The following is a 23,671-nucleotide window of genomic DNA, read 5'->3' as shown; positions in this document are numbered from 1 at the left end:
GACAGTAATTATTTTCCACTGTCACCTGTCTTCACACTAAGGATGAAGCCAACTCATTTCTCATAGCAGCTCAAGAATTCTGCGAAGGCAAGCTGCAATGACAGCCAAGTTCATGGCTGTGTTCACACAAGCACCCTCTACACATACTAGCAGATCCGTTTGGGAGGGCATTGCTTCTGCATTGCAAAAACTTTAAAATTCTTCCTTTTTAACACTCTCTGCTTGCCAGAGATTTTAATCCTTGAAGGATAAAACATTTAAATGAGTTTGAACATAACATTTTTGGCAATTAAATACCAAACCATCTAGAAATTTTGAAAATACAAAAGACATTTTAACAATTCTTGGAGATGTGGACTGAGTTGATCAGGCCATAATTCACATCTCTATTAAGTATGGTAGGTAGTGCTTTACTTTGCAAATAACCACTAGTAATAGTATTCAATCAGATGTTGCAGATCTGCAAAGTACAGGCCACCAAAAGGTGCCAAAGATACAAGACACAAGTGAAAGCATTTGTTACACATGCTTGGAAAGCCTGAGACCGCATGTACAGAATAACAGAACAGTGGCATTCACAAACCTTTTATCCTCCTAATCCACTCCTATCGACGCTGCAAGCCATGCCTCCCAGACACATCTGCATGGCGTGTGGTTCCAACCACTTAGTGAGAACAAATTCTAGATATAGAATTCAGATATCGGCTCAAAGAAAGATGGGAGCACAGAAATAGAGAGACATCTGTCGAAGAAAGYGAATCCTCCCCGAGCTTCAGAAGCAACTGCAGAAATGAACAGTCACAAAAGGTGTAACTGCATTGAAAACACTCTGCCATATGGAAAACAAAAGGCTCTTTCATACCCTTTCCAAATCAAAACATAAGAAATTTCTGCAGGTTATCAGTCCTCAGAAGGTCTCAGGATGTCTAGGCCATCTAACATATCACACCTTTCCACAACACAGAATTGTAATCACGGATATAGGTTACAAATTGGAAAGCTTAACTAACATAGAAGACCAGTTAGTACCTGAAGGACCAAGATTGCTACCAAGCTATAAATGCATTTTCCAGCTGGATCACATTCAGCAGTTGCACRTGTCAGCTGCTACAGAATTATTTTCTTGCAATTAGGTTGAGGATACAGAAAATACAAGGGGTAGAAAAAAGCATGAAACAGAGCCATGATGAGAGTAAAAGACACTTCTTTAAACTTCCAAAGRCAGATTCTGGATTGCTTCATGTTAAAAAAACCAAGCATCAGGCAGAAAGGCTCTGCTCACCATCACTGCTAAAGAATAACAACATCTGTCCAGAAGATGGAACTCAGGGACACAAGAATTAAGTGTAATTGCAGTAACAGCTAATTAAAGCACCTACACAGTGTACTCATCCTCTTCTACCTGCCCAGAACAGTGCCTGCAGGTTTGTTCAGAAGTTTTACTTAAGCTGTGCTCACAGGACAGTTATTTTAAGTCATGATTAATCTGAGATAGACTCRCTGATGCACAAACTAGCAAAATCTCTGCAGTTGTTTTCTAAAAGGTATATGTGGGATTCCACCTAAAGCAAGAGGGAAGAAGCATAAAGTAAATTGTCAGACATTTAATTCTACAGGAAATCCCCTCAGGAATTTTTGAAAAGAGCAATTAGTACTTTATAGGCAAATTGTTTGCAAAATCCTCCTACTCTGTAACGTAATTGCTTCTAAGAAGTACTGATGCTGCTCTAAATGAGACACTTGGCCTTTTTTCTACTTCAGGTAGGAATCAAAACAGCTAACAATTACACAAGGCATTAAAGCAAGCCATAAACAACTTACCTAATTTTATTTTAAAATGTTTTTATTAAAGAAATCTTGAGGAAATGCAAGCCTGTGTGCTACATTRTCTCCCATCAGTACATTCCAATACAGAAGGACAACAATAATGTGTAGGAGAGATGTATAAATGAAGGCAAATCCATGACAACCTTCACTGCACTTCATTTAAAGCTCCTGGTGATGCTTGCTGGCTTCTCATCATTTTTCTGCATGGCTTAGAGCAGCAGGCATAGCAGAGCCAGGGTAGCAAAATTTGGGATGAATGCAACAAGGAAAAGAAGCCATTTCAGAGCTGTAGCAAAAGTCCATGCTTCCAGCTGTTTGTCTTTAAAAGACAGGCTTTGTAGTCTGGAGATTGATCACAGCTGTATCTCTAAGTCCCAAATCAAACAGTACAACAAGCTTCAGAACTGCTGAATTCTCACTTGTTGCTCTGCAAACTATGTGGTGAAGAGAATAACAAGACTTTCTGTGTCCGTTATCTTCTCAAAGATGCAAGCAAGGAGGTACACATCTGCTTGTCCCTCCTCCAATGTTAACTAGCATTCAGTTTCTCTAGTAACCTGGCTACATCACAAATATTTTTACTAACACAGTAGTGCTCATTCTGCAGTAATGATGTCTGAACCTCAATACTRTATCTGTATATGCTACCGCTCAGTTTACTCGCATGTGAACGGGAGACTGGGAACAGAGTAATAACCAGACAAGATTTTAAGACCGATCTACTGCTCGTTTGAAGATGGACAATCCACAGTATTTGCAGCATGAACTTTTCCAAAAATGCTCATTGCTTGTATTCATTATCACTGGCTACGCTCGATCCTCAAACAGCRTTTATCATGGAGGGTGCATGCAACTCTCACAAGTTCCATCTCCAGTGTTTCTAAAGACGCAGTATTGGCACATGAAATAAGGATGAACTTAGGCTAGGGGTGCAGAGCAGATAACATGATCTGAACAGAGTCTTCACTCCCCACTGATTTCACAGACATTTAACAGATCTCTACTATGAAGCCGGCTGAGAGCTTTGCAAAGCCCTCAGTATTGGGATCCTACTAGAGGAAGTTCGGTTGATGAATTCAGTGGCTCAGTGCATGCAATCCCTGTTCTAGTTGTGATTTTGTTGCCCCACATAAAGGGGGTAGCCAGCCATCCCTGTATCTTACTAACGCAGCTTACATGCACAGCTTGTTCTTCTCCCTCCCAGTGMAAAGCTGGGCAAGCTTACATCAGTGCCTGTACCACAAGGGTTTTGAAAAAAATGCATGCCTAGGAAAGGGAATGAGTGAGAAAGGAGAGCTGGCAGGATTGCCATTGGATGTCATTCTCCTCTAACCCACCCCATAAACTCTGAGTTTAGCCCAAGCAGTTCCTAYCCCCAGCAGCTCATAAACAATATCACAAGATCTACTTTTTTTTCTTCAAATTGGCTGAGGAAGTTCCCTGGAGATTAAAGCCTGCTACTGTTGCCCATGGACTGTACACTGGTGGTCAATGCTCTGAACATTAYAACAGTTACCTATAGGTCAAACTCATTGCAAACAAACAAACAAATAAACAAACAAAGAAGGGRGAAAAAAAGAAAAAGAAGAAAAAAGAAACAGTCTCCAATTGATTCATGGTCTGGATTTTCCTCAGCTGCAGCTAGGAGAGTGTTAGACTGAAGATCTGAAGGTCCCTGATTCAACCCTGGGTTTCAGCAAGGGGGTCCTTGTTACTCCTTCTCTGGAGATATTCAAAGCCCGCCTGGATGCAACCCTGTCTAACATGCTCTAGGTGACCCTGCTTGAGCAAAGGGGTTGGACTAGATGATCTCCAGAGGTCCCTTYCAATCTTACCAATTCTGTGATTCTATGATTCTGCATTACAGATAACACCTGTACTCATCAGGGTCACTTTGTGTACGAGTTCAGGGTTAATGGAAGAGGATTTAGACAGAGATCTCCTAGAATTCAGCCACATCTGTCAGATTGCTCCTAGCAACTTGTCTGAGGTTGAATGTTGCTATGATCCAATCATTTTGAGTGGAAAACTCTGTAGTTCACTGTAGATRGAGCAAGGTACAGGCAAAAAATGAAAACATCACAAAGCAAGAAAATGAGTTTATCTGAGGCATGCAGCATGGACTAATAGCATGCTTTGAGATAAGCAGTGAAATGATCACATATAGTACTCAATGTACTCAGTGATCACGCAGGTAAAGACAGAGGTGGCTATACTAACAACTGAAAGAGCTTTGTGCGTCATCATAACGGATGCATGTTAAGTATTCACAGATGCAATTTAAACTTAAATCTTTTTGCCAGAAAAGTTTTATGGAGAAATGTGTAAAATGCATTTAAGAAAGAAATAGAAAACTATATAGAAAAAGCACACTGGTGTCCTCTTACCTCTCTAACCAGAAGGTAGCTGGGCTTTCTGAATTTTTTGATAAGTACTATTATGAAAAGTCATCTCATAAAGCCAGAATCACATGAGAATGAGCTATTTCCTTCCTGTGCTAAATAATCAGAAGGACAAACTTGCTGACAAAACCATTCCTTGCTACAATTTTTAGATAATTCTTCTAGGAACATTCAGATTTCAAGGATCAGCAGCATGCTAAGTGTGGAGAAGGGAAGAAGCTTAAATTGAGGAATTTTATATTGATACTAATGTCTCTCTGTTGCTTATTTAGCACAGGGCTGCTTCACAAAAGCATGTTTTTATCACAGAACTAGAAAATATTTAATGATACTGTTGCATTGCATTCGTGTTGCTTGGATTAAAGGACAACCATCTGTTTTCTCTTTTCATTCTGAGGAATGGTGAAAGCAAAAATATCCAAGTCCCTCCTAAGAGAAGTTCTGGCAATCTTTGGGTACCATAGTAAGAGTCTGTTATTGGAAGAAAATATGACCTGGAGGGAGTGGGAGTAAGAGAAGGAGCCAGAGCAGCAGAGGAAAATGACCACGTAGGGCACAGCAGTCCCGCAGGCCTTGGGGACAGCTCACAGACACCTCTCTGTAATGTTTCCTGGCATCACAGAGCTCTTCTTCAGCCAAAAAACCTTGCCCATACCAGGCAGAGCCAAGCTGAAACTTGAACTCTCTAACCCAGCAATTTGTTTTGGTTCACAGGTAACTATTATAACCAGAACCTGAAGACTCATTTTCCTAATAAAGATSCCAGTCTCTACAGAGAAAGCACTACATATGACCAAATGAAAAGTTGTATTAAAAGTGTTTTTTCAAACATTTGTAATAACTCCAGTACATGACAAAACTGGATGTAGTTCCTATTAATACACTACATGCAGACCAAGGACATAGTTATCATCAACTTTTGAGGATTCATGAACTCTAAGCAAGTCTTAGAGCCAGAGCTGATACTGCCTCAAATACGGTAACTGTGCAACATTGCTTATAATTATTAGGGATTTCCTGGAATAACCTCACACAAAGAATGCAAACTTCAATACACACACACACACACACACTTTAATCTCAAATGATGAAAACAATCTACTATAAATCTCCTATTCTAAATTTGAAAACAAATCATACATGAAGTGAGTTACCAAGTAACTAAATATTTTCGGATGTTTCTGTTATGGATATCTATCATATTTTTTCAGGAAGTTGCTGAAACTATTGCTAGCCTCGAAACTCTTCTCTAACAGCTCTTCAAAATGTTGGCAAAATGCCTGTCTTTTCCAAGCATTTTGCATTTTTTTTTCCTGGAGCATTAGAGGTGTTTAAGCAATTGAAAAAAATTCTTCCAAGTATGCAGACTTTTCTTTTTTTCTTTCTTTCTTTTTCTTTTCTTTTCTTTTCTTTTTTTTTTTTTTTTGGCAGAAGTAGTCAGCCTATGTCACAGAAGTGGAGGAGATGGCTTCAAGATGTGGCAATATACATCTCTTATTACCACAGATTTACAAAGCACAGGAAGAACTGCACCATATCATTCTGTTGCAAAGAGCTGCCTGAACAATTGCACACGGTCAGCTTTACAGACAAGCATTTGAGGATCCTAAACTCCAAATATTGCCTTGTGTGGGAACCTCTCCAGCCCTGCCTGGTGCTAAGGGAGTGAGTTCAACCCACGGCCATCTCCCCTGGACCCATAGAGGAGGAAAATCTGGGCTATGAGCTTACCGAGACAAGGTGCCCCAAGAAAAGGACTAGTATCAGCAGTGGCTACACAACAGTCAGGGCTGACAAATGGTGGGTTCAGAAAGGCTAATTAGTTCAGTCTCACCCCACCAGTGCGGTCCGCACAGATGCCCTCAGGTTCTGCTCAAGCAGTGGTGCTTGGCCAGAAAAGCTACTCACACCTGCCATGCCAGCTTAGTGTCAACATGCTAGGCCACCAGCGATGTTTGTAAACACTATTCATGACCACCAGCATTTTCAGTTAGGTAGGATTATTTTTTTTAGCCCCAAAGAAGCAGAGATTCAAGGAAGTTGGCACCCTGCACAACTTAAGAGAACTTGTTAAATATACTATAATGCAACAAATCACACAAATCAACAGTGAAAAAAACTATAATAGGTAAAACCAAGCCCATTAGAGTTGTGAGTATATTCACCAGTGAAAGAACTACGAGTGATGTGTAATAATTAGTTGTGACGGTCCACAAACACCAGTGGGCCACTATCAAAAATATCTGAATACACATGTTTAAAAGAAATGTTTACCTGCTCAGAGTTGCAGGCAAGATACTCAATATTCCTCCCATATACACACTTCTCTCCTACAGTTGGAGAGAAAAATCATCAAGGGGGCTTACAAGGAATATTTAAGGCTACCACTTTTAATCCTTCCAAGTGAAAAATTTTAAAGTCACATTTTCAAAAGTAATGGCAGAACTGAACTGTGTAACAACTCTGAAAGAGTCTTGGGTATTCAAAACTTCTTTGAAAGTGAAAAACTTGCAAACAGACTGTAGGTTACAAAGTCAGTGTTTTCAGTAAAAATGAAAAAAACAATTCAAAAATTTCAAGCATTAAAACAATTCAGCAAAAACCTATTCAATTATGAGTTTCCTTTTGATAAACAAATTTGCTTGTGAAAGCAGAATCCACATCTTCAAAAGAAGTACRAGGGGCTAAATCCTGAATGTATATTGCTGATAACTTAACAATTCAATTAGACCTATTCCTATTGTTCACATAAATCTATTTCTAATGCACACTGAATAAAACACAGAATTGGATGCCATTGGCAACTAATGCTTCCTTATATTTCACAAACTAGCTCCAAAAACCAGTGAAACAAAATCTTGCTTTTCTTCCAGGATTAAAGCTCTATATAATGCACATTTTTGCCTATTACGAAGGTTTGCAACAAGACAGCTACATTTCATTTCAAGATAGGAGGACTGGAAACATTTTTCATTGCTATGTTACACACTCAGGTCCAGCTCAAAGCTGCCCCAGATTGGGCCTATCGGCATTGCAGAGCACCAGCCTTCACTGGAAGGTGCAACTCCAACCCCTTTGCAACACCATCCAATAGTTAACGCTCCCACGGCCCGTCTCAGGCATCTGGGCTGGCTCTGAGAAATGTAGCTCCTGCCCACTATCTGAATGGGAACAAGGCCACAAAGATACACTAAAAAAAATAAAGAAAGGGGAGAGATAGGGACAGAGGAAGGGGAGAGGGAGGATGGTTGAACAACTAAAAATGAAAATGAGAGAAAAGAAATGAATTGGCAGTTATTTCATTTACTTTATTTGTTTATTTAAATGGACCCCTCTCACCCTAGACTGAATCAAGTCCTGGATAATAAGAACTTTTCTACTCTTGAAGACAAAAACCAGAACAACTCATTCTGTGCTGAACACTGGCTAAAACAGCCAAGGATTAAATGTTGGTTATCCTTAATGAAAGACCATTTTTCAATCCACGTGGCGCACAGAAGCCATGCAGCCCATCGAGGAGTGTGCATTCCTTGCTTTTTCAAACAAGTAAAAGCAATAGAAATGACACTGTTACAAGATAATCTCAGATTAGTCTCTCTGCCTGTTACGGCACTGTAAATTCACAACGCAGCGGGGAAGCAGAGCCAGCCCACGAGGCTGMGCATCAAGCCAGCACACAAGGACCGAGGGATCCTTCAGTGCCCCGCACCTCACGGTCACTGCCAGAACATAGCTTCTGCTTGGGGCTTTCTGGGAAAGGTGTTCACAAGAACCAGCCCCGCACACAGCTACGGTATGTGCTGTCTGCCAGATTAACRTGTTTTTCAGGCTGTCTGTATCTTTTTAACTTAGGCTTTCAAGTTTTCTCAACAAAAGTTTTGCTGAGACCATAGCATGCCTAGAAAAGAAAAATGAACCCCACCACCCCTGCATCTGCCCATCTTCACAAAGGGTTAAACCCTGCAGGATGCCTTATATACRGCACTAGCACAAAAGCATAGCAAGTGAAAAGCTAATTTGCCTCACCTCCTTTTCCCCAACATTATGTAACCAGCACATTTACTAACATAAAGAAAAAGATCTCATTAAGGAACAAAGAATATACTCCACTTTTATATTCCACAAGAGATACTTCCAAAAAGCTTTTTTTGTTGACATAAAGGCATAATTCTTTACRGATAATCACACAAGTTCCAGAAATGACACCAAATATGATAAGAAATGCAGCTCTTTYATGTATTTCACAATGCATGCAATATACCAGTTTCAGTGACCAAGGAAYTTCATTTCTTCCATTCTCACTTAACTAATTATTTCCTTGTCAGCTTCAGAGTAAGAATTTTAGTCAGGGTATTTACTGGGAAATTATTTTYATGCTTCCTAAATGCAGCTTGGTATGTACTGGTATAGAAGAAAAAAGGTAAACACTTAGCAACATGTTTCAAATTGAACTCAATGGTAGTCAACTTCTTAAACACAATATTGCATGAATTAAGGATGAAGCAATTTACYTCTTTATCTTACTTGTATAAAGTCTTTTCTTCATGCTCTGGTCAGCCTTACAGAGTTTTTAGTCTTTAAGCCTTGAGCACTGATTCCCTCATCCAACTCGCACATTAAGACTGGAAATCCTTTCAGCAGTCCACTGGCACCTGTGTGACCTTTCATTGCCTTCCAACAGCGCAACTTACATTTTAGGAGGTCAGTGTGAAGACCTTCTTTGAAAAGCATCTTCCATGAAAAGCATCTTGTCATGACATGTGCATCCCTCTCAATGCAAGCGTTTTCTTTTTTTGATTTCAATATATTTCACACCTGCAACTGAGGTAACTTAAAGGTTTGATGTGCTGATAATGTGGTTACCAGTCGGAGATTTTGGTTTATTTAGGGCACACACTCCAGAGTCTACAGCAGAAGCGTAGCTGACCAAGTAAACCTTTCGCTATTCTGAAATGATGTACAAAACACAAAGTATAAATAGACCTAGCCTAGAAATCATACATTGAAGTATGAATAAGCATGAGAGCTAAGCTGTAGGTAAAAAACAGAGGCTTAATTCTGAACTAGCTAAAATGTAGACCATCACCTCTCTTTCTCTTTCATAGATAAAAAAGATAAAAATTTCTCATTCTCACGTGGAGGAGGAAAGACTAAAATACCTGAGAACAGCAGCAGGATCACTTCATTACATTCGCTCCTCATCTCAAAGTAGAAGAAAAGCTTGCTCTCTCCTCAGATGYACTCCTCCACTCCTCCAAGGAGCAGGAATGGCAAATTTCTGAAGTTGCAAACAGTTAAGCAGCATTTGGAAAGCTCAAAAGAAGAAGTCCAAGAAATACAGGGCAGTTTCTTTCGTGTGCAGCAAAATATAAACAAAAGAGCTGCTGGGGATGGGAGACTGGATTCAGGTTTTCACTGTAACCATTATTAGGAAATCCATACCATGTAGAAGTTTTTGATTAGCAAGTTAAAGGGTCAAATATCTCTCTGCATTAGCATTACTTCACAAATCAACTGCTRGAAACTAGTAGTATGCTAGGCTTTTTGTATAGGACGAGAGGGCAAAAGTGCAAGACTTAATATTCTTTGGCTTTCTTTCACGCAATCCTTTCATTTTTTTGCCTGAGCTTATACCTTCTTCTATGTAGATCAGGACTTATAATCTCTTTCCTATTTTTGATCTGCATGACAAAGGCACAGGAACTTCTTCTGGAAAATGAATCAGTTAGTGTTGAACTTGTGTGCCTGAGACAGTTTTACTTCTGTAATTGATTAACATGCTTATGTTCACAACACCAAAGCTTGCAGATGAGCAAGCCCGAAATATAGTTAAGAACGGGATGCAGGGATTTACTTCTGTGCTCCAATTGTCACAAAACAACCTATAGAAAGAAGAACTAAGGCAAACCCTACAAATTAAAGAGTACAGTAAACCCCACAAAAACTAACATCTGTAATCACATAAATACTTAAAAAAAAACCAGTATGTCTTAAAAGTGCAAAGAAAAACCTTGCTTTACAGGTCTACCAGCTCAAGATAGTTTTTGYAACAGAAATTTTAAATTTCCATTCTGACCTAAACAAACACAAGCTAGAAACACCACAACAGCAATACTCATCCTGCCTTATACAGGGTGGTAGCAGCAGAAGCAAATTGCTATGCCTTTCTGTTGCCAGAAATAACATGAAATAACTCCTTCAGCCCGTATACTGCTTCCCTACCAATGAGGCTTTCTTGAGACTAGAGTTAAGCTACATCTTTGTATCCCTTTTGTAAATCAAATGCGAGCAAGGGGTTGAATCCCACATCACCTAAAGATAACGGTTTCTTACTATGTTTTGAAATAAATATATTTCTCCATGAAACTGCCATATCTTGAAGGTAGACATCTCATTATCTGAAGGACTTACAGTAATCTGTGGCTATGATAGTAAACTTTTAAATGTAATCTGTCTTATCACAAGTAGAACTTGTAGCATCAACTGCTGATTAGGAGGAACAACATGACTGACTTTGTAATACAGTTATCAGTCAGGTGACATTTTTCGCACTGCATGTCAGCTGAAGAAATAAATTAGAAAACAGCCTGTTCCTTCTCAGTTCACTTTAAACTTTGAAATGAAACTTTTATTTTGGTAAATATGTAGAAGTCTTTCCTCAAAATCCTTGGGGGTTAACTGAAACAGATGTGGAAAAGTATCAACACTGGCACTGTGCAGGCTCTGCTGTACAGCCTGTCACTTAGAGGACTGGCAGACGACAYGGGGTTCCCAGCTCTGTACCTTGGCATGTTTTGGAGTCTTAGTACAACTGCTCAAGTTCAGATGAGTGAGCACAGTTTGCACTGTGCTCCTTCCTTCTTGTTATGTAAGTAGGTTATATTTATGGTAGATAATTTCTCATTGAATGCCATTGAATATCCGTCATGTTCGTAATTGACAAAGGTAACCAACTTAAAAAACAAACAAACAAAACACATTAGCCAACTAATCTAGTTATGTATCTGGAGCCACATAATATTTTGTTAAAATTTCTTTCAGTTTTCCTTTTACTAAGTTAAGTTTTAAATTCTAGTTTATTTAATGGAAGAAAATAGCTTTTGTTTATACTAATATGCAATTGATTTATATAGTTTCTCTCTCTAAATAGTGTTTCTCCTGAGGAAATTCCTCTGTACATTATTCATTGTACTTTTAGACAAATAGAAAGGCAGCACTTAAGAACAACTTCMAATGATGGGAGCAGAGTTCATATCAATATCATATCATATCAATGCCATATACAAGAACAAGTTCTTGCTGAGGTTACATCAATATCAGAAGATGAAAACCAGCTCCCAAAGCTGCTTTTAGGAGAACAAGGAAGGTACTGAGTCCAGGAAAGGATTTTCATCAAGAGGAGGTAAATGCAGGAGCTGGACAGCTTTTCCTGCCTGTAATAGCTAGATTATCTCTCTCTTCATTAGGAGATGACTTCTGCCTTGAAGAAGGAAGATCCCTCCGAAATCGTAACAGTCTTTGCATATCTATGATTATATTAGCAAATTCACACTAAGGTAACAAGTCCTTTATTAAAGTCTAAAGAACTAAGAACTGTCTAAAGACAGTTCTAACTGAAACACAAGAAAACAAGAGTTCTTTTTTTCCACTTTCTTCGTTTATTTGCAGTCTTTTCTTCATATAACCTCACACACTTTTAGCACTAATACCAAGGAATTATTGTTTCAACCTACTGCAGGACACACTGTTCTCGTAACAACAGCCTGCAACAACAGCCAGCCATTTGGCAGGTTTGTGGGGGACAGCTTTACAGACTTCTCCAGTTGCAGAATTTAAGGTCATTGTGTTCACATATTTCAAAGCACTTACCCCTGGTTGTCTATCTCCTGTTCACTGGTRGGCTTACATAGCAGAACTTGAGATTTTAACTTATCATAGCTCACCTAGTGTAAGTGCTTCAGTAACAAGCAGAAATTCCCATGATTGAGAATGCCCGARCAGTGAAAAGAAATGCTTCAAACTTAACAAAGGATGTCACAGTGCTTGAAGTCTTGTGATCTTCTATACGAACTCAGATTCCTTTTATTTGCTTTCCAGGTTTTTCTTTGAGCTCTTTTGGATCATGTTTTTTGATCTTTCTCACTATACAGGATAATAAAATAACATATTTTTAAAAAKCTGAGTTACTGATGAGTCCAGGCCTTTAGAAACAATAGTTGTGGGAACCAGGAAGGAAAGAGGGAGACACAAATGYATATGCACAAGCAACCACCATAAGCCTTGCAAATGGCCAAGCTACGATGCAGCAGTCCTCATGTAATGGTAGCAAAAACAGGCAGGATTTGTTTTTCTGCAAAGATCTAATTTTTGCAGCAGCATATCCCTGTAGACGTGTAGTTATATACCCTCTTCAAAAACACTAAGATGTTTATTAGTTTCTTTAGCACAAAATTTTAGGAGCTGGCAGTGTCCACTGTAGCTGAGATGAAARGAGAGCTCAATTCTAGTCATGCTCATTAATGTCACAGTCTTGAAAGCAACCTTGGATGACTACATGGAGATCTTTGGATGAAGAATTCCTTACAGTGTTATGACAGAGTGAGTATGAAGGAACATGATGGAAGTAAACCTTGTAATGATCTGTCATATATATGGAAAACAACACCTGAACATAATCTCAGTGTCTCCTTGTTTGGCTACAAGGAAAATGAACTTTAGAGACTAGAAGGCTAACAAACACCTTAAGCAAAGCCACATTTAAGCTCAGAAACTCATGCTTCGAGCCTGGCAAAAAGATTTCTATCAATGAAAAATAAAGATCACTCTGAGTATAACAATATTGTTCTTTCTTACTGCGTTTTTTGGACTTTCTCACCTGCACTGTAGTTTCCCATTCCTCCTAAAGGAAAACAGAGYCATCCTTCAACCAGGAGTAACCCTCTTGCTTCCTTGCCTTGTTGTTTTGTGGTGAAAGAGAAGCTATTAAAAATCTAACAGTTGCTCTCAAGCTCGAAGGACAAGCATTATGGAAAGCATACTTGGCGCTCTTGTTCACCAGCAAATAAAATCAGAGGAAGTGTTCCTGAGATCACAGGGTAGCACAGTGCCAACTCTTCCTCTGACTGTTTTCTTCATCARCTCATACATCATTCTGGGAATTGCTCCTCTTGGCACCATATCCTAGCGTGGGGCGCAGCCCCGCAAACCTGAGCCAGCAGTCCTGTGTTTTGGGAGTTCCCTTTTCCTTTCTAGGACTGAGCAAAGAGGAATGGGTATGAGGCCTCAAACTGCACAAAAGGTGAGGATTTTTGCTGTTGCTCTCCCCTTAAGCATCTAAGTAGTACATCAAATGTGTAAGTGTGTGATGGAAACTTACTTGTGGTAGGGCTGAAAAAAAAAAGACATTTGGAAGAAGACAGTCTGTGAGYTCGACAACAGCATGCCCGGCTGCATGAAACAGGAAGCTGTTCTAATAAAACTAGAGCCAGAAATGCTCATTTTTTGTTTATATTCAGGGTCAAAAAGACGCTAAGTAAAAGAAAATAAGCTGTTTCTTAACACTTTTTCATATTAAGACTAAAATGATGGAGACGCAAAGGTTATTGTTTGAAGRCTAATCGTCATTGCTAGCTATTTCCTAGTGTACTAACCAGCAGAAAGCCAGACACTGTATTTCAGATATCTCAGAAAGCATTTCTAAGAATTTTTGTATTTTGATGCCAAGAGCCATAATTTCACTGAAACTACAATGAGAGAGAGAATTTTGGATTTAATGTTTTATTTTCCTATATTCATGGAATACCCTAGATAAATAGATAACCCAGAATACTTACCCATACTGTTCATGTGAAATGAAACAATACATGAGAAGTAACACCACTTCTCCTCTCCCACAAAGTAGTCTCTTGTTCTAGATGTTTTTCACTGTTGGGAACAAATGATTGTTCAGTGCCTCACTGAATACAGTTGTGCAATGTGACAAGTTAACAGTTGACATTTTTGTTCACATTGCTACTCAAGCTGAGATCTAGCTGTAAATTTGGCCTTGCTGTACTAGCTCAGTATTTGAGAGGAGCTGCCCGATATACAAGAAGGAAAAATGGTATCTCAAGGATCAGAAAATGGGCCAGTGCCGGGATAAGGACGTTACCCCAGATTGCAACCTTTTGCTTTAAATTACTACTGCCTTAAAACTACATGCCTACTACATGCTCTGTTCCTGTAGAATAAAAATGTTATCTTGCAAGAAGCCATTTTGTGAAAGCATTATTGGTGCCCCTTCTGAAGTACAGATTCCCACTGTCTGTTCAAAAAAATTTAGTTTAAGAGTCTAAGAACACTGGATTTTAACCGTGTATGGAGACTTCACAGACAGATCTTCTTGTACACACTGAATTTCGAATTTTTTATTGGCAACAATTCCTATCCTGTGTCATCAGCTTTTCTTAATATATATATAGTGATTCTAGGTTATGGAAAATCTCCCACAAACAGGTCTCTATCTCAGCTAATTCAGAGAAGTCCAAGCTCACAAATAAAACCCTGGCTGTGGCACCTTTAGATTGCAGGAATTGAGATACAGTACAAATTCACTTTGGTTTAGCACAGATTTTCACTAAGTGAATTTCACTCCTTAGCAAGCAGTTTGTTATTTCACCTGGATCCAAGAGAGAAGGCTGTCTTCTATTGCTTGGGGGCAAGGATGTGTTTTCCACATCCTATTATTCATAAAGAAAGGTAAAAATTAGTTCCTTTGACTGAGAAGAAGCTTCAGTTCTGCTATTTAAAGAAATTCATTTTTTAGAAGTTTTTGGAAACAGACAATCTATGCAAGCAATTCCAAGAATCTTTATCAAAAGCTGGACACAAAGTACAAAGCAAGAATTACTCAAGGTTTATCCCTAACGTGTTATTCCTGGAAGAATCCAGAGAGCTTTCATTTGCCCTTTGAATTTATTCCCTCCCTGAAAAGGTAATATATTACACTGAAGTTGGGAGAAAGAATTTTATTAAACAAAGCATCATTTCCATCACATGTGAAGGAATGGACTTACTAGAGGGATTTTCCACCTTCCAAAAAAAAATAAAACAAAACCACATTTCTGCCTTGGAAAATGATGGACGTCCCTCAAAGTACAGTTTCAAAGGACCCTAAATGAAAATAAATAACACTTATTCTCAACCGAAGGGGGAAAAGAGGGGCAAACTTCCAAATGGTTTCCCCAGGGAGGAGTAATGAATTACACAGGGATGCTTGGCATACTTTAGAGAGAAGATCTTACCAAGGACATAGCAGTTTTTTCTGAAGATGCTATCGATTTCATTGGTGGGGCAGTGAAGAAATTAAGCAAAACACTTAGCACCAAACTCTCAGCACCCCCAACCAGATGCAGAGTACAGAGGAAGAACTATCTGAATCCAAAGCACCATGAGAGCTTGCATGGGGTTTTTTTCGAAAACAAAGCTGCTTATGAAGTTCATGGCACAAACTGACCACTGCATAATTTCTAGATGCCCTGCTTTCCTATTCTTTTCCCTTTCAATAGTGTTGTCAGCAAAGAATTACTGAGAAGAGATTTGGTTTGGGGCTACTATTTAAAAATTCAAAAGATAAATTGGATTTATTTAGAGGAGTATAAATGTCAGAAAAAAATGACTAGCGAGAATTACACAGACTAGTTAAATGGCACACAGTACATACAGAATTGTTTTTAATAGCAGCATAAAACAAGAAAAATACCACACCCCACCCAAGTCTTAAATTTAGGACACACTTTCAATCATCTCATAATTATGTACAGACTACAGCTTAAATCTTTAGCAAGTTTTCAAACCTCCACTCTTTCAACTGAAAGTATAAACCTCATTTTGCAGATAAGAGTGTGTTTCTTTTCAGTATTTCTTTACAAAAATTACCATCTTCCTTTCATAAAACAACAGTCCATCTAGTTAATATAGTAAACAAAATATATTTATCAGAAAAATAAAAATAGGCATTTATATGTGTGAATATAAAATGTTCTAGTCCATTCTTGTTATGAGTGATAGACATGAAAACTCATTCTCATTATTTAATCAAAATGATTTCATATTAAAATCTGCTAACAAACACAAGCAATAGTCTGAAGACCTCCATTTCCCTTGACCTACTTGCAAGCTGAATATGCACTGACTTTTTATTTTTTAAAAATCAATACCAAAATGTCATACAACACATGGAAATAAAAGAAAAAGGTGTACTTTGTAAGTAGTAACAGCGTAACCTGGAACTCCATCCCTCCTCCAAACTGTAGGTGTTCTCTATTTTTCTCAATGGGAGCTTTAGATAATTTCTTATCTAGAGGTTCTTTAAAGACCTCCAAGAAGAAAAGATAAAGAAACCTAAGTCATTGTTTTTCAAGCACTGAAGAAATCTTACAAGATTATAAATGAGGACTTCCCTCCTTCATTCAAATATCTGATGACAGATCTTTAAAGTTTTGCAGATATACTACAGCTTTTAAAGYACTTACTATGAACCATTTCTTCCACACACTGTGGTAACAAGAATTAATCTTACAAACTATATGACATGTGTTCCATTTAATTACCGTCGTCAGCTGCAATTTCCCAGTTTACCTGACTGTGAGTTAAATTCACAATTTATGCACTTTTAAAATACATTTATCTAAAAACACTGCGACTGCACATACTACACCCTGTGTTGTAGAACAGAAAGTCATTGATGGTCAGACTTGTATTGCCAGTGCCAGTTCCAGAGTTTATTGCTGTTTTTCCGTTACGACTAAGTCAATACACAAGYGACATTACTGTGACGCAGGGCTCAGGCAGGGTTGGTGGCTCTGAACAAGCCCCTCATGCTGGCCACAAGGTAACTCTATTTTTACGGCTTCTCATGCCCCCACTGCTAGAGGAGAAGCTGTAAAACACGCCTCATCTAGTACCAGCCTGTTCTCACTCCTCACCTAAAATCTCTAGGAGAATACAATAACTGTAGGGAAAAAACAAGATTCTGCTTTCCTGTCTGGGCCACCACTACTGCATGGAACAACATCTTCAAGGTAAGGTGACACGCTCATTGTCAGTGATCTCAGGAAAAATGCTGCTGAGGACCTAAGAGGTCACTGTGCCAGCCAGATTCTTCAGGGATAGGATGAATAGGTAAAGYGGTCACTTTCCTGTTGGAGGGCAGAGTTAAACCCTTGCCTCTCTGAAATACCCTGCTATTGACACACTGTGCGACCAACACCGATGTTTGCTTTGGACTATCAGAATAACTTTCTATGGACAGGAAAGATCTGCCAAAGTTTAAGTACAGCCATAACCAAACTCTGTCTAGACAGTATCATCTTCACCTCAGTTCAGGACCACTTATTTGGTAACTGGCAAAACACAATTACTAAAGCTTATGTATCTCAATGCGTCTGAGATGCGGGGCCCAACGAAAACAGGTCATGTTGGGTAACCATCTGATGCTGTTTGAGTGGTATGTGAACATGCCCCATCTGAAGATATATTCAGATTATAGCAGTAATTCATATTCTTTTTACTTACTACAGAAAATCTAATATTCTTGATACATAAGGGGAGGAAGACAGGAAAAGATGCAGACTGCATGTCATTTACAAAAGAGACAGCGTAAATATTGAAAACACCTTTTAAAAAATGTGCCCCCAAAACACTTCCTGATTTTCACCCTTGAAAGAAATGCTATATGTCAGCCAATCACCCAGAAAGGTCACAAGTTATTGATAATGTATTTATTTGCTTTAACTATCTTGCTAAAACATATATTGAAACTCAGTGCACTACTTGAGTTCTTTTTTGCTTCTTTCTATCCCTCTTTGCTACCTAGTTGTAAAATAAAAGCTAGAAAGGTACAAAAACACATCTCTCCTGCAATTCATAACTGTGTCAAAAAGAGAGGGGGAAGAAAAAAGCTGTTACTGAGCACTTCCACTCTTCCAGATGTTTATAATGAACTTCCAGATGTTTTCCTTACATTTATTGCTTCATTATAATGAGCAAGAGGCTGTCTTCAAACAAAGGAGACTTCTTTAAACCAAAACAGTTTATACAAAAAGAACCTTCCCTTTCTTTTAATCTGTGCCCATATTTGTTTCCAAATCTTACAGATTAAACCACACTCCTACAAACAAAGCAGATTACAGGTAGGAAAGGCCTAAGGATCTAACCCTTTGAAAAGGTAAAGGACCTGGAAAAGTAGTAAAGAATTCTCTGTTTGCTCTCCCYACATCCTGCAATCGTGCTCAACTCAATAGGCATGCCTCATTTTGGCCAAATACTATTGAGAATTCACCATACACAGAAGGCAGATAAGAGGGATTAAGAAAAGAAGAAAAGTTCATCTTGAATTAGACATTATTTTAGTATCATCACTGTACTATATGTATGAAGACTTGTGGGCATTATTATTTCAAATTTAGATATAAAACCTCAATATCATAATCTCAGGGTAGTATTTTTCTGCTCTGCCACAAGAAAAGCTATTGACTAATTCTTATGAAAGACGACAAGCAATACCATTTCAAACTTCTATATATTCTGAAGGCAGACCACACACCATATGAAGTTTTCTTTTTTTATGATTTCCTTTGTAGCATATGAACAACAAAAGACAGGATTTCAGACCAAATCTAAATGCCAAATGACACACATACAAAAATGGGAAAGAGTTCTCCTCATTTTAAAAATGAGAGCTGACAAATTACAGACCAGTGCTTAATTGCCATTTAGGCAGGAGAATATATAGGCCAACTTTCCAAAACCTGTAATCCAATCAGATACTTACCCACATATGCATGCATAGTAGAACCCCTAAAAATCYAGCCCTTCATGACTTATATCAGCTCTTGGAAGCTTAGAGCACAGCTAGTATTTCAGCCTAGAGCTCTGAAAATCCTTTTCAGAGCTTTGACCATGATTTCCTCAAATAGTAGTTAGATACTGCCAGGCCAGTTTTTGGACCAAATCTACATTTGTCCCAGTCAAATGCATTCAGAGTTTAACTGTAGCCTCCACTAGGAACAACAGCTTAGCTTTACCCTTAAATATAAGTAACAAAGATTACAAAAAAAGGAGAGGATGAGAGGGAAGACACCAACTTTAAGCCTGCTGTATAGGTTTCTGCCTGCTTCCCTCACTGCTCATTTAAATGTAACAAATAGTAGTGGTGAAATGCAAAGTGTCATTGAATTTCAAGCCAACCCAGGCAAAATTTTATGGCCACTTGTGGTATACAGATCAATTCTGCTTAAGTCTCAGTGCAAAAAAAAAAAAAAAAAAAAAAAAAAAAAAAAAAAAAAAAAAAAAAAACATGTTCTAGAGAAAGAGCTTTATGTTCTTTGTTACATTCAAAAGATTTCAAAAGGAGCCTTGTTATAGGAAAAAGAGCTCAACCATGAAATCACTTCCTTCTGTTTAAAATATTTTACTCAAGAAGAAAAAAACAAAAGGGCATGAAAAGAAAAGAAAAAAAAATCCGTTCTCTGCTTTTCACTTGGTCGCAGGATTCAACATCCTACTAGCTCTGTGGGATGACGCAGTGTGCCAGATCCCGACTGCCCCAGCCGGAGTGTCAAGCCGCCTTAGTCATTAGCCAAACAATGAGCCCTCTTATGAAACACGATTGGCGTCCACCTCACACACGCTGACAGCATCGCCATCAGGACGGGGCTTTTCCTCCCCCTTTTGGGGTGGCTCTTGTCCTCTCGGAACAAGGCAGCAAGGCACAGGGAAGGCAGGCAGTGTTAGGCAGCTAACAAACAAGAAGCTCTTGTGTTACTCTCTTCCCCCTCCAGCCCCATGCAAAGTATAGCATGGATAAAGACAGGGGAAAAGATGATGATCTACACGCACAAGTGAAGATCTGCTTCTGAGTACAATCAATAAGGTGACAATTTCACAAAGACCAGTTAACGTACGTTTAAAAGTTAAATGAATGGTTCATGGCTGTCCAAACTGCAGTTGTTGTTACTCATGGGTGAGAAGCATTTTAATACAGATGCTAAAAAGAGGACTACTTTGCTCTTCTCTATGCGTGATATAGGTTTACTCAGCCTCCAGTTTAGAGCTGTCTTCAGTTCCCAGGGTACTCTCCTCCTTTAAATCAAAATGCCTCCTTCTGGCTAAGGGGGCTGACACACATCAGCCCCATTCCTGATTCAGTTGCTGGCCATCACAGACAGGAGAAGAGGTCTTAAGAATAAACTGAAACATTTCTTTTCCCTTCTCCTTTCAGCAAAAAGTTGAGTTCTGCCTCAAATAGTTATGTATTATCCTGCTTTGGATCACTAAATAAGGCAGGGTTCTTTTACTCTGTGTCACCGAAGTTTACTGATGCAAAAAAGAAAATAAGCCAGATAGTATCCGATAAACATTCACCAGGCTCCTCCATGCAGCTTAAGAGAACCACCTTTTCTGCCTTTCCCCACTACCTTTGCAAAAAGGCATTCAGGAAGTACTATGCTTGAAATGAAATCTTTCTCTCACGAAAATTTTAAAACAGACTTGCAAGTAGACTTTGAGCAGTCTAAGAGCACCATGTTACACACCGATCAACAGGCTGACTGTACTGCACTGTCTACTTCATCCAGTGATATCTCCTAAACAGAGCATCTAAGTGACTTTTGTTTGTTTTTTAAACCAGAAAATAATCTCCCAAATTCAGCAATTCAGAAGAGTACTTATCTTGCTGATGGCAACCACTGAGATCATCCCATGGATCAGCTAGCAGTCAGCATAATACCCTGACATAGGAAACTTTGCATCACAAGATACTGCAGATGCCCCCGCTTCTGCTTCCTGGCTCCACGTTATTTTTTTAAAGCTGTTTGTCTGTCCTCTTTATCTTGCAGTTGAGTCTCAGAGGTGACATGGAGATGAAAGTATTACTACTTCTTTACTGTGCAATACCAAATGAAACAGTGTGTGTTCTGAAATGCCTTACAGCAGAGAAAGGCCTTGCAAAATTGCTCAATGAAAATAATTTTTAAAAAAATCATTTCTCTCTATGGCTCTGTAACTTAACTGTTCCAACCCAAAAAACTCCTTGAAAAAACTCCTTTCCAAAATAATACTGAAGTAGAGGGCTAGCTGACTTGAAAAGAACTAGATCTGTTCAGATAAAAAAAAAAAAAAAAGAAAAAGACTCCCACCAATCTCAAAGACCTCATGCCCAATAAGCTCAGAGGTTTATTCATTGCCATTTTGCAGATCTAGATCCAAATAAAGAATGAAGAAAGTGGCTGCCTGGCAGATCCTCTGTTTTCTTCCAACTATAGTCAACAGATTTAATAAAATAACACATTCCCTCTCCCTATAAATCACCTTATGTAGATCAGAAGAGATGCTAAGGCAGAATGTGTGCAAAACCCATGAATAAATTTAACTGCATCAATAACAAAAAAAATGAGAAAGTCTTGTTGATTTTCTTGAATTTTGCAGAAAATTTTATCATGTGCTACTTGCAATCCTGACAAATCTTAAATCAATCTAAATGAAGAATCCGAGCTGTTACTGAACTACATCGCAATTAAATTTGAATCTCCATCAGTCTGACTAATGCTATCTAACCTCCAGAGTTGTTCTGTTGTTTCCAGACCAATATCAGGGAAAAAGAAAGTAACATACTTCATATTCTACATATACCTCAAGTGTTGAAGCCACACTGGGTCCAACACATCTTCAGAGTGACCTCTGTTCATACCAACAGGAGAAAGGAGTGCAGTGACTAGACACACACAGCTCTAGTCCCATGCAAGCTTGCTAATGACTACCAATGCAATTTATTAATTGACTTTTATTTATGTACTCTTACAACTCCACATAGCAGTAGTAAAAATGCCTACTATTTCTTGTTATTTTTTTTTGTCTTTAAAGTCCGAATCAGTCTTACTCTTCATAGTRTATATTACACTGCTGTATGAACAGCAAGTCATACAGAAGGGAAAACTGTAACTTCAATTTACTAGAAGTCTGCAAAATTTGAGTTTTCTTTGTTTTCAGACCCCTTCATCTTGACTTTGCTCAAAGAATCACGGAGGTAGGAAAGGGCAGATTACCAAAAAAACAGGCAGTGAGAAGAGGCTTTGCCCACCACTCCACACTCCCTCACAAAACTCAAAGAGGTATTCTTTCCCTGAAGAGACATATAAGAACACAAGTCATCAATGATTGAACAGGTTAGTCTATACAGTTCATATTCTGGTTAAAAGTCAAGTTACTAGTCAGATAGTAAAAAATTCCTTCTCGAACTAAGGTAAGAATTTTTACTACATCAGAGCTTTGTAACTATCCTGCTTTGTTTGTGCAGACAGTAACTGCTAGAAGGCACAAGTCACAGTGCCAAGCCATGAAAATCAGGACAGTGATGCAAGAAAGAAGGCAAAGTTTTGCTCTTGGCAGACTGGATATAGTTGCATCTATAGAAAAGAATACAAAGGCAACATCACCATGCAGCCAGGGCTAGGATCCCAAGAGACTTGGGTACCGCCCTGCCGTATCCCACAGCTGGGAACACTCCTTCGGACAAAGGGATGATCAGCATCATCCCTGGATTCCTGCTGCTCACTGTTTGCAAYGACAAAGAGCAGATCAAACTGTATGGAAAATCACAAAGGGATAGTGCCCAAAATCCAGTCTGTGTTTTTGCACAAGAAAACTGAGAGTTCCAGACCAAAAGCAAGTGCAGTGAGCCACAAGAGAGGAAGCCTCCGACTTCAAAATGTGTCATGACATTTGCCTCATGTTTCCCCATCTTCCATACATCCCCTGAAGCTTAGGGACTTCCTCGGCATTATGCTAAAGCACACTGATTCCTCCCATGTTATCTTTCAGGATTAACAAATTAACAGATATTCAGATTTGCAACTTATTATTGCAGAGACCAGTGCTAAATTCACAGGCAGTTCTATTTAACATATGAAATCTTTTTATCAATTGTCTGTAGCCCTTAATTACTTTCCATACATGCGAGTATTGTCTGAATATGCACACCATGTTTTGCCCGGCAAAAAGAGGACAATATGGACTTAAATGATAGATGGAGGCCCCCCCCACTAAGGTTGCAGCCATTTGGCTTCTTTAAAGGCAAAAGGCTGAGTACCACACAGCATAGGCTGCTGCAATGGAGTTTAAGCCTGCACTGCTGCAGAAGACTCTTACATCTTGAGTGTCTTGTTCTTCACTGCTTTCTGAAGTACTTATCATGGAATCACAGAACRACAGAATGGTTGAGGTTGGAAGGGACCTCTGGAGATCATCCAGTAACCTCCCTGCTCAAGCAGAGTCACCTAGAGCACATTAAACAGGATAACATCCAGGTGGGTTTTGAATATCTCCAGAGAAGGAGACTCTACTGCCTCTCTGTGCACCCTGTGCCAGTGCTCCGTCACTCTCACAGGGAAGAAATTCCTCCTCAT

At 38.9% G+C, this 23,671-nt stretch overlaps 1 protein-coding gene across 3 annotated transcripts in view; it reads right to left on the bottom strand.

Annotated features, from left to right (window-relative positions):
• LPAR1 (lysophosphatidic acid receptor 1) overlaps window positions 1–23,671 on the bottom strand; it is a 55,741-nt gene that overhangs the window by 16,845 nt on the left and 15,225 nt on the right. The gene's annotated exons all lie outside the window — the stretch shown is intronic.

This window comes from Rhea americana, unplaced genomic scaffold (assembly GCF_003343005.1).
Source record: "Rhea americana isolate MKP2758 unplaced genomic scaffold, rheAme1 scaffold_267, whole genome shotgun sequence".
Taxonomy (NCBI): Eukaryota; Metazoa; Chordata; class Aves; order Rheiformes; family Rheidae; genus Rhea; species Rhea americana.
This window is presented reverse-complemented; position numbering and strand designations above follow the sequence as displayed.